Source organism: Pseudopipra pipra, chromosome 7 (genome assembly GCF_036250125.1).
Source record: "Pseudopipra pipra isolate bDixPip1 chromosome 7, bDixPip1.hap1, whole genome shotgun sequence".
In the NCBI taxonomy this organism is placed as follows: domain Eukaryota; kingdom Metazoa; phylum Chordata; class Aves; order Passeriformes; family Pipridae; genus Pseudopipra; species Pseudopipra pipra.
In genome coordinates, this window is record NC_087555.1 from 8009543 (window position 1) to 8022615 (window position 13073).

The following is a 13073-nucleotide window of genomic DNA, read 5'->3' on the forward strand; positions in this document are numbered from 1 at the left end:
CTAAATATTTTCCCCTTTCTTCTTTTTTTATGCTTCAGAATTAACATGCATTTTGCCCTAAATGCAAGTGTTCACCTGCAGAGCATAACTCTTTGGTAATATTTTGTTCTGAAGTGTTTGCAGTTGGTGTTCTTGATGAGCACCACTAAGTCTCTGCTATTAGTAGGCCACTGGTGACAGTGTCCTTCAAACAGTGGGTTGCTTTTTATCACCTGGTAGGTTTTTAGCTCTAGGGGTGGAAATTGAATTTCCAGTTGAATATAGGATGGTGATCACCTGGTGACAAAGAGCTGCAGAAAACAGGACAGATTGTAAAATGTTTGGCACTCTGTGCTATGAGATTAGGTGTTGACAGCATTCTTTTGAGGTGATGTGGAGTCTCAGTGAAAACACCCTGGCAGCTTTTATCCAGATCACAAAGGAGTGAAAATCCTGGAGGAATCTTTGCCACAGTATGCTCAGAGTAGATGTATCACTTCAAGGTACAGTGTTGGGCTTGCCCCTGCTGTGATTTAGCTACTTGTTTTGGAAGTTGGACTTCCACAGCTGGGGTTCCTATTGCACACCAGTACATTGGCACTACAGAATAGGCTGTTGTAAACCATATTGATGGTGGAGAAAGGAGGGTGGGGAAAAAAAAAGAAAAAAGAAAAAAAAAAGAAATGTTTTAGAGTATTGCAGTTTCCTACTGCTTCTCAAGTCAGTTCACCTTCTGGAATAGTACTTTCAAAAGCAAACACTGTATTCCCATCACTGATGTATCCTCACTGAAACACTTAAGGTATTCTAAGTTTCTCATTCAGTAGGGATTTTTTTTTCTCAAAGGCATTCAGTGATGTAGGATCCTTCTGCTATAGCAGTGTGTGCATCCAGTAGAATGAACCTAATTTAGTGAAGTATAGAGCTAGTCAAAGCTCACAAATCTTAAATATTCTCTAAGTGCACATAGGAGTTGGAGAAATTATTTAATTTTTATTTCTCTAGGGTTGTATAAATTTTGTGGTATTATTAAGTTATGCTGTGTGAGTGTGGTGGGTTGACCCTGGCTGGACACCAGGTGCCCATCAAAGCTGCTCTATCACTGCCCCCCTCAGCTGGACAGGGGAGAGAAAATATAACAAAAGGCTCGTGGATCAAGATAAAGACAGGGAGAGATGACTCACCCATTATTGCAAACCAGATTGGACTTGAGGAAATGAGGTTTTAATTTATGACCAATCAAATCAAAGTAGGATAATGAGAAATTAGAATCAAATCCTAAAAAACCTTCCCTCAAACCTCCCTTCTTCCCAGGCTTAGCTTCTCTCATGATTTTATGTACCTCCTCCCCCCAGCAGTGCAGAGAAGGGGGGTTATAATCAGTTCATCACCTGTTGTCTCAGGGAAACATTGAGTGTGTTACCACAAAATGCAGGAAGATGAGAGGCTGCTTGTGTATGCCCAGTGTCACAGTCACCCAAAAAGAGCAAGTCTGGAGCATGGATTATCTTCTAACCTACCTTTCACCATCCTATGGTCACGACAGTTTCAAATGTTTTTGTGATTTAGTCTTGAAGGAAGACTTTTGCATAGTTTTGTTTTAAAAGTTAGCTAGGAATCAAAGTGTGAATTAGGGTAACATAAAGGTTGCTGCTTCAAATTTCATAACTCCACTGGTGGGGTTAAGAACAGCTGCCATAGCCGGAGGTACATTTCCAGATCTCAGCATTTCGTGCTGGGTTTCCTGAAAAGAGTGATGGAAAAATCTGTCGGTGACTGTACCATTAGTATAGGGTTCTCCTAATTTCATTGTGAAATCTTCAGCTGGATATAGGAGCTCTTTTACACTTCACTTTTTCATTAAGGTTATTTTTGTTAGTGCCATCTTGTGATGGTGATGCATACTTGTATCTACAGTACACATTTAGTGAGGATGGACTTTCTAATTTCTGTATATGAACCAAAATCTATGTATCTAATATTTTTTTGTTTTCAGCGGGGAAATGGATTATTATTGTCAAATCAGCTCTTTTAAATTATGTTTATATTTCTTTGTACAGTACTTCATATGGCTCTACTGTCATTAGTACAAACCATCCTTTAGCATCTGGCAACAATCTGGAGTTTTTGAGCAGCGGCACGGAAGATAACAGGGTATCCCTTTGTCAGAGTGCATGTGTATCCCAGCCTGTGGCAGTCAGAGTTCATGCTCACAATGATGTGAAAAATATATCCTTGAAATACGCAACTAATTATGGTTTTGATTAAGGAGTAATCATTCTGCTGTGTGATGGACAGTTTTAGTGCAAACGAGAGTTGTGAGTGACAAATTCACATTATCCTAATTTTCTCACAGTGTTTATTTAAGCTGATAAGATGTGTCTTTCTCATTTCTTTGTTTGTGTAGCACTAGTTAGGGTAACAGGAACATGGGTTTGTTGTGCTGCCCTTTTGAGAGCAAGCCTGCCCTGCACTGCTGAGTGAGGCCATGCATTAGCTGAGAAAAATCTGCTGTACTTCTCAAGGGTGCCAGGTCAACAGCCTCATGATAAGGTCACTTAGTGCATTGAACAACACAGGAGTAAAACTGTCAGAATTCTGTAGTCTTAAGTGTGATTTACTATAAATTATAGCCTGCTCTGTTGAACTCTTAAGCAGGAATGAGGCCATAGAATAATGCTGAAGTCAAAGTTTTATGTTAAAGCCACTTACTCACCTAAAGGTTTATGCCCAGTCAGATTGTCCTTTAATCACAAATATGTGAAATATAAAAAAGTATTAAAAATTTCTAACTAAAAATTTGAACTTCGAGCAGCCAAATTCCACTCTTTTCCTGAGAGTGAGAGGGAAACTTCTGTTGTTAACATATATAGCCAAAGTCAAAGGAAAAATGGGTAAGAACATGTATACAAAGAACTCAAACCAGAAATCTAGACTTCAGGTTTCTGAATAGCAGTTCAAATAAATGTTTGTGTTTCCATCCATTTGCTCATGTAGGTTTCCTGGTATTCCTAACTAAATTCCTGGGATAAAATGCATCTATTTGTAGTAATCTCTGTAGTGTGTTAAAGCAAACCATCATAATGGCAATATTCTCTTACATTCTTTCCACATGTATAGAATAAAGATGGCTTTGAGTATTTTAGCACAACTGAAATCTGGAATTGAAGACTTCTGTCTCACTTACAAAATAATGGTCATGAAATTCAGATTCCAGTCCAGGATTTTGTTATTGAGTCCAAGGGGATTTTATTCATTGTTTTATTCTTTGCTTAAATATGACCATCTGGGCAGAGGGGGAAAAAAGATAATATTTCTATGACTTTTTTTAAGAATAATAATGCCAGTAATTCTTCCAGTTATTCATGCTGGTCAACCAGTATTGTAAAAGGTTAAATATTTTTTAAAAAACCAGCAACAACCAAACAAAAAATGATTGAAGAACATAGTTAAGACTTCAAAAAATTCACTGAAGCATTTCAGTGGGGTTTAAAAAAAAAATAAATTGCATAACTTTCTTTATTGTCTGAAGTCCACACAGCTCACAGAGTTGGGGGACTTGTTGGGAATCTCATGACTTGCACCACTGATGAATGGTGAGAGAAGACTTAAAAATTAACTTGAACAAAAGATGAAAATAAGATTCCTCCTCCTAGCTGGTGAATGAGGTTATACCATTCTCTCATTACCCCAATTAGTATGCAATTATTTATTCATATTAGGTGGTAGTACTTTATCAGGAGAGTTATCCCATAGCTTGAGAGTGCATTCTTCCAGGAGAAAAGAAATACAGAATTTAGAAGGCTTCCCCATTTGTTTTTTAAATAACAAAAATGCAAACACATACAAAAGAAAAATCAATCAAACAAACAAAAGCCCCAAACCAAAACAAAAACCAGCAGTACAGCATAGTTAAGTAAAAGGGAAGAAGGACCAAGAGAATTTTGTGTTGGGTAGTTATTCCTCTGTAGGACAGATTTGATGTTAGGGATAACAAGGCTGAGGCAGTTGTGGTTTCTGACACAGAGATGTAGTTGCTTCTGACTGGCATCTATGTGTTAGACTTAACTATCTAAAATGTCTGTTTTCAATTTATTCAACATTTGGGTTGAAGAGGGTGATTTCATGGGTGCCTTTTTGAAAATATTAATGCACTGTTCCTCTTTCCTGTAGTTTACGGTAGAGAGTATTAATGCCAGGAGAGTTTAAAAGATGCTGTTCCATCCATATGTCACCTTCTCAAGTCCCAGAGGAAAAGTTACCAAGTTATTGGTGTTAGTCTTCAAATTATCATCCTGTTGGAGATAGTATGTGCCTGATTTTAGAGAAATAATAATTTTAGGTGCAAGATGGAGATTGGTTTTCACATTGATTACACTTTTTTCATATGACCTTCTGGATATTATCTGTAGGATGCTTACAAACTTACATTTTGTGTAGAATGTAAAATCTATTTCTCTATTGAATACAAGTTTAAAGCCAGATGCTTCAGTGCAGTAGGAGAACCAGTGGAACAGGGGCTTTTCAGATCCAGTAAAAACTTATTTTTCTGTCATCATTGCAGTAATAATCAAAAACATTGGCAATTCAAGGTGCCTGATTCTGATTTCCATGTTAATGCTACATAACCTTGATTTTTGCCAAAGCTTTACAACCCTTTAGGAAAGCAAGGGTTGATTATGCTGTGCTTTGATTTGGGTGTTGATGTGGGTTGGGATTTTTTTTCCCCTTGTTGTTATGGTGTTTTTCAATTACAGAAGAAAAATTCACCTTTATTTTCCCACAGAACTGGCTATAAGTGTCTACATACCTTGTGATTTGTGAAATAAAAGGTCTGATGGTGGTGAAGGTTATAAAGGCAATACTGTGAGGTTGAAGGGATGCTTTCATGGAATGAGAACTGTGGGATTTGGTGTTCTGATATTGTCCTGTCATACTTGCATGGATGGATGGGAACTGCTCTAGACATGAAAACTTCATGCTTTGGCTCAAGGAAGGGACAGAAGGTTGTCCTTGAAATTATTCCCTTTGAACTTATCTGTTTCTAGCTGAATTTTCCAGTTTCATTCTTGTTCCAATTGTAAAGCACTCTTGAACAGGTGAAGCACATACAAAACAATACTCTAACAGAAGAGTTTTAAAATCATTTCACTGACTTCAAACATCAGTTTTACCTCCTTGAGTTTGCAAGAAAGAACCCAGAAATTTTGCAGCCAAAGAAACAGCTGTCAAAATATCAAGTTGCCTTGTTTGTTATGTGGTTAATTTCTGTTTTGCTGTCCAACACTGATAGTAGTAACTCTTACCTAATAGAAAATTCCCTTTCTGCAAACTAGGTGGGATAATTTGCAGGTTGTGCAGAGATTGTCCACAGGGATCAGTGAGTTCTCTTGGGTCCCTTCCCCTGTGAGGGCACCGTTCCACCATGATCCCACCAGTCCATTGATGAAACAAGCCCAAAGCCCAGGGCTGCTCTTCTCTGTTATTTTGCTTCCCTTGTTCCCCTTGCCCTACTGTCTCATAGCCATAGGATCATAGAATGGTTTGGGTTAGAACAAAACAGTTATGCTGGGTCATCCCACTCCTATTCAGGTGTGAGTAGCAGAGCCAGCGAAAAGTCTCTTGTGTTGCACATCCCACCTCTGCCTCTGCCAACCTCCAGAAATCTCTAGGATTGCTGGTGCCCTTCTAGCAGGTGCTGGGGGTGGTTAAAGACCCCATAACAACCTGGGATTGTGAGGTTTCATCTAGTTCTTTAAACAAGGCTTCCTCATTTCTTGGTTCTGTGTTCCGTAACAGATGCCCACCATGATGTCTCCCTTAGTGGGAGACATCAGTTTCATACCAGTGGCTTTGCAAATGCCTGGAGAATCCTAATTCCTCCTGCATGTTTTACACTAGATATGGCTTTGTGTTGAGGCACTTTTTATTGTGAAAATGCAGTATCAGGTATAGTTGCAAGAGCTGTCCCAAGTGGCACAGCATTCCACCCTCCCTGACATTGTAAAGAGCAGGATCTAATATGGATAACTCGCAAACTGTGGTATAAGCAAGCTGTGGGTGAGCCAGAGACATTGGTGTTTGCTGTAAGCTGGTGGAGAATGTGTTGCTAAATCTCTGAGTGAGATCCATGGCAACACTGCCAAGGAACAATTGGCTTCCAAACCAGAATTAGGGTCCGTGGGAGCGGATCTGGAAAAGCCTTGCGAAGGCTGCGTAGCCAAAACTGAGTAATTGCATTTTGTTGTAACTAAGCTCCTTCTTAATCACAGTCAAGAGAAATTCGTGGAACCAATTTTTGGTTGTTTTTCAGCTAAAGGTCCGAAGTTTAGCCATATCTAATCCAGATAAAGGATGCTGAGGATTGTGCTGTACCTTCTATAGGCATAATTTTTTTGGAGATGCACTCAAAATGAGGGGGGGGGGGGGAAGACAATTGTCATCTGTGTTCATGTGGTAGGAACGATTACTGCAGCTCTAGTCAGATGAGATGTTGTACAAGTGCAGTGGGAGATGTAAAGAAGGGGGCAGTCAAGGACAGCTACAGATTTCTGAAGGGTTTTGTAAAGGCCAGTGGTCTTCACCCAAGCCCACTGATAGAAGTGAGGCATGAGGAATCTCAGTGTGGTGAGAAGAAAGTTGTGGTAAAAGGCACCAGTTGTTGTGGGATCTGTTCACAGACCAATACCTTGCTAAAAATTGTGGTTAAGATGGAAAAGTTCTTTTACTGAAAAATACCTTTTCGGATTTTTTTTAAAATGTTCCTAAGACTGCTATTTTAAAATATGAATCAGTAAATCCCTTCAGAAGTTATTTTTTTATGAGGATAAAGTACTAAAACACTATGTTTTTTTTCATGAATACTCTTTTCCTTGGAATCCAAAAATCTCTGTGCACTATTTTAACTTTATCGTGAAAGTTTTCATGAAAAAAAGTAGGAGCTTTTAAACTCTTTTTCCTTCTTTTTTTTTTCTTTTTTTTTTAAATAACAGAATTAATTTCTGACAAGCACAGAAACCTAAGGTGATAATCACCTTTGGGCATAGTATTTGGTTGCAACTAGAGCTTGAGTCTGAGTTGATAAAAAAAGTTGAGACAGTTGTTTGGGAACAAGAAGAGTAAGATGCTCTTAGAAACCAAAAGAGTTCTGTGAGGATGCTTTAATAATATTTTCAGTTTTGATAAGGTATTGTAGAACTGAAAATACATCAGTACAAAAGAGTGGATTAATAAATGAATAAGCCATAAGCTGTACATAAAAGGTAACAAAGAAAAGGTGAGGCAAGTATCCTGAGATTATGTCAAAGACAACACAGTGGCCTCAGAAGAAAATATTTTGGGTAGCTGCCTTTTCTATCTCCCTAGGAAAATGGTGTAAGTGTAAATGGGATGTGCTGTCTGAATGGGTGCCAGGTAGCAAAAACCAGGTTAAATAAATATTATTATTTGATGTATCAAGTTTGTTGGCAGCTGTTGATATATAGTGTTGTGAGGACTCAGATCCGTGAGATCTGACTGCAGGTGAGTGTATAAAACTCCGATGCTGTGGCTGCAGGTTGTGATGTGGTGAGAGGGAGGCTTCTGCACTGGGGAAAAGCCCAGTTTTGATGTGCTCTGAGAATAATCTCTCTCTAGAAGACTCAACTATGATCAGTTTATGCTCCTGTCAGTTGGAATAACCCATGCTCTTGGTACCTCTGGGCACACAGTGGTATGAGATTGTTGTCCTGCCCTGTGATGGGTGAGCAGCACATCAAAACAGAAACCTCTGGCCCACCAGCAGCAAACTGTGGTAGGTGTCACCTACAGCAGTGAAGCAATGGGCATTTTTCCCTGGGCTAGTACCTGGGCTGTGCCCTGCACATGCAGCACATCCAGTGGGCAGCTGAGCTCAGCCTGAAGGCATGTGTGTGACGGGCCTTCCGCTCCTCCGACCACCCGGCGCTGTGCGCGAGGCGAAGCTGCAACCTGATGCCATAATGTGGGACAGCCAGGTGTTCAGCTTTGCTCTTTCATATGGCAGCGTGGCCAAATTGGGTGAATAACAAAACAGGAAAAGTGATGATGATGAAAATGCTAGTAGGAGAGCAGATTGCTGTTTGACTGAAATCAGAATAAATCTCTTAGTCGAATGCACTGATGCTAAAGCCTAATGAAAGTCTTTGCTCTTCATGCTCTGGTGTGTGATCCTTAAGAAAGAGCATTATTTCAGGGTGCTTTATGGCATTGAATTGGCAGTGCTGTCTCCCTAGTACTGTTGCTTGGTTGGGAAGATAATTGCTTCTCTCCTAGATGAAAAGTTGATAAGGATTTCTGCAGAAGGAGTTCATGACTCATGAACCTTAACTGCAACCTATTAGCCAAATCATGAGCAATTATATTTTGGATTGCTACATATTCAGATTATGATGTAACATCTTATGCTTAAATTACGTTTACTTTAAAACATCTTTTAATTTTGGCAAAGAGCAGAACTTTTAAGTTTAAGCATTCTGAAGGTAGAGGAAGTAAAAGTTCAGCAAATGCCTCCAGTATCATCCTGGATGTGGGAAGATAAAATCTTTCTTGCTGCCTTGGTTTCATCCTATCAATTATTTAACTCCTTTAAGTTTTAATTTTTATATTATACTGGTCTCCTTGGAACACATAGAAGCAGACCATCCTTTGCATAACTGCTTTAAAATGAATGTTATACCTTACATGATTTCACTATATTGTCCTGTTTGTGTTGCAGTTGTTTCCCAAATTGCCTTTTTTTAAGTTTTGTGAAAGATGTCTACCAGGTAATGCCTCCTTAATGCTTTCTCCTGTATTCTTTGCATACCATCATAATCTTTAACTGCTCTTGTTAATTCTACTGGTGAAACATAACGTACATTTACTGCCAAAACCAAGCATTATTATTCTTTCCTGCCCAGAGATCCTAACCAGCTCTCACCCAAAGGCCATACGTCCTTCATCAGGAGTAACATGAAAAATGGTGCTGAACCAGGACTTGTCCCTCTGCCTTTCCACAGGTGGGATTCATTCGAGCTGAATCCTTTTAGCTCTTCAAGAGGGTTTGGCCTTACTTTTACAGGCTCATGGTAGTATGATAAATATAAAAGAAAAGCAACAGGTTTGAAATTAAACTTGGTTATTGACTTGTAAGTGAAAGACATTTCTATAGGGAGAAAAGGTAATAGCTTTAAGGGCTGCTAGTTGGTTTTGATGCATAATTAGATACAGAGCTTGGAGAGCCTCTAGGTTAAGAACTGATGCATCACAGGTTGACTCATGGACACTAAGCTTTTTTACTTTCTCTGAAAAGTATTATATTGAAAGCATATGCAGTGTGAATTATGTTGACTTCTGAAGAAAAGGAACAGTCTTTTCTGTAGCCTCAGAAAGCCTTAGTGGCTAATGCTGGTGAAAATCACCCAGATTTACGCCAACTGCGAAGCTTATTGCTGATCTTGACACCTCATCTACAGAGAGCTTCAAGGTTTGTTCTCATCTATACTTCTAGAGCACTGAGAACAGACAGTAGAATATCCCCTGTAGTAGTTCTTCATCCCTTAAGTTCACCCTGTCCAGCCACCGAAGAGATTGATTCTGCTTAATTTATCAGTACACCTAGTGATTAATTGGAGTAGTTCACTGTTGAATCAACTGCATGTTTGCACTTCTCCATTTCTTTTTTCTGGAAGATTGCTACAACAGATGTTAGCACTATCACTTGTTTTGATTATTTAGAAGGAGCCAAGAGTGAACAGAGCTGTACTTCTTGCCTATTCAAATTCAGAATTTGGCCTGCAGACTTAAGTTTTTCTTTTGTATCTCATCAGGGCTTTTATAAACTAGATAGGAGAGAGAATTTGTGCTTTAGTGTTTCTAGAGCTTGTTAACATCTTATTTTTATGAATTTAAACGTGTTACACTTGCATTTCAAGGGAGAGTTATGGTCTTAGTTCTTACAGGGGAGGACTGCACAGAAAAGCAAATGCATTTGCATTATAATTTACTGAGTAGCTCTTTGCCAAGATCAATGTATAGGTATCTACTTTCTGTAGATAACATAGTTGGGAGAAAGCTAAAGTGCAAACACGCAGCTAACTTAGGTCAATTAAAGCAGATAACTAAGGTTTTTCATTACATTTTTGCTGAATTACATAGGTAAATTGTTGTTTTGAAAGACACTTGTTATGTAAAGCTTCTATTTAGTGCCTTCTGTAATATGCTAATTATAAACTTTTTTTTAATTAATATTCACTGAATTTATAAGTTGAGGTGGGATAATTTGGTTATTAAGTTTGTCCATCCAGAACTTCAGATTATAATACTCTGCTCTGTTTTGCTGTAGCTTTAACAAAATATCTCTGCCTGGACTGAACTGTCCAAGCCTAGTCTCAGGGAGATTTATTTTTTGAGACATTTAGCCAAAAGAGATCATTCAGATCCAAGAATGAGTCAATTCAATAACCCTTCTGATTAAAAAAGAAACCACCCGAAAAACCCTTCAAAAAAACCCCAAACCCCTGAAGAACAACCACAAACCCCAAACCTAGACTCTACAGAATTGAGGAAAAGCTACCTACAGCTATGAATGAATTTGGCCTTTGGTTCTTCCTTTTGAAATCTGTTCATGTTTAGCAAAGCAGTACATCTGTGAAAAATTGCAGTGCACTTACGCTTAGTGGTGATGACTTCTGTGTTCAGCTGTTAAATTCCCCAAAGGCTGCATTGAGCATATTGGAAGGTTTCCCCTTTAACCACAGCATCCAGCAGAAGCAGGATGCTTTGGATCTAATTAAAGGGCAGGAGAGCAATGCTGCAGGGGGGCTGTTCCCCCTGCGAAAGGGGCTGTGGGGCAGAGCGTGGAGCGTGCTGGGGATGGACATTGGCTGGGATGGGAAATGCTGGGAAAAATGGGAGGGAAATGCTGCTTGAACCACAGTGTAACTGGGACTGGGTAAGAGATAGGGGTAGAAGAGCACTGAAAAAGAATTGGCTTATGCTGGGAGGGAAGGAACTGCGCAGTAGAGCCAAGAGGAAGAGCATAAGCAAAATCGAGATGAGGGACTGCCCTGCTGCAGGTGTGCATATGCATCCTGGGGCACTTGAACACTGCCTTGAAAAGCTGGATTCTACCTGGTTCATTCCTGTGGGATTCTTAGGATGCCAGGCAAGGAAATGATGCTGTTTATTTCTCAGAAATTATCCTTATTGCCTACTTTCATTATTCTGAATACAGAGCCTAACAGTGAGATTTGAGAGCCACACGAAGCACTCACAGATGCTGCTGAAGTCTCTGGGACCAGAGCCTTGGAAATATTAGGATGCAATCATAAGAGTAGGATGAATCATTGACATCTCAAATTGATTGTCAATAAGCACATTAACCATGAATCATTCAGCTTGTAAAATCAATAAGATCAAAGCCCAGCACATGTTTTGTGAGTAGCCACTTGTATGTGAGGTCCATATTAAAAACATGGGAGCCAGGACTGCTATATGGTAATTTCAAATTTGGCAAAATATAAAGGACACATACTGCATAAAATTTCCATGGAATAAAGTTTGTCTGAACATCATGATGGAATGCTGGTTGGAGTAGATGCTTTTTGGAATTCACGCTACTTATTTTCTTGGTTTTGGTTTAATTTTTATTTTTTTTTTCACTGATTCTAGGAAAAAAAATAATTCCATCTTTTATGCACTGCTTTTGTGTGGGGCACAGTTATTACTAGGCAGCCAATGATGTCACTTATATGGGGGTAACTGAATTTGCATTAGCTTCACTTTAGCTATCGTGAGTAAAAATAATCCTGCAGGTGTTGTAAGAGGACTGTGGTGCAGACTGGGAATACATTTTGTTCGCTATCAACTCCAAAATTCATGCTCCTGCATCTCTGCAGCTGTTGCTATATGAACTGACCCAATTAAAGCTAATGAATGTCCTGCTACAGGGTATACCATGGAAGTTAATTTGAAGTCTCTGAATGGTTGAAGAGCCTCGTGTAAGGAGATGCTATTGATAGTTCATATGGCCAGGATGGGACTACTTGGTGCCTGAATGTCACGAGTTAAAAGTCAAAGGGTAAAATGCTGGTCTCCCTTTAAAGCCAGTGGAAGTTTTGCCATTAACTTCAGCAAACGAAGCATTTCTCTCTTAATTCTGTAACTTTGTCTTATGGAGAGGGGAATCGTGTTGTACTTTTACTTCTTGTGGCTTCACCAAGAGTGTTCATTCCACGAGTTTTTAGATTTTTGTTTAAATTGATGGTGTTTTGTGGGAAACTAAATTGAAAGTGTATTTAAGGGCCCCAGAGACCTGCTCTGATGAACTGCATCAGGAGAAGTTGAACATCTGCTTCATGCTCGGGCACAGCTTTAGCAGAACTCCTAATCATTCAAAAGAAATTGCAGAAAATCTGTTTGCTTTCAAGTTTCAAACCTCATCGCTCAAACTTTGTTTTAATGTCCTTACATACAATTTTAAAAAAAGTAAAAAAAAATCAATACAAAATATTTACGACCTAGGCAGAAAATATGTAAAAGAGGAAGGGAAAGAAAATCAAGCATTTTTGCAATTTTAGGGTGGTTTTACACAAAGGAAAATTCAAAACTGAATTTTGGAATATAACAAAAACGTGCATCACACTGACATGAAGATGTTTTAACAGTGGTTGTGTTTTCTTAACAAACACCTGGTTTATCAGTTCTATTTCATATGTAAAATGAAATGGAATTTATAGGAAGTAGATTTTTTTTTAATTTCAATTAACTATTTTTTACTATAAGGAAAATATACAGAATTTCTGTGGAAGTCCATATACTATTTTTAGTCAAATACAGAAAATACTTTGCTGCAAACTTTTAAATATAATAAAATGCATTTAATAGCAATCTTTTGTGGTATCATCATAACATTCAAAGTATGGAAATTCAGTTGTTGATCAAAATGACCATAAAAACAGTAACCCAAAGAACCTTATAAACGTGTCAACACCCATCATTTATCACAGATGGCTCATACCAAAGTAAAAAAATTTATAAAATGTAGTAATTCTCAGCATATGGTTTACTTTGTTGCATTGTTCCTACATATTATT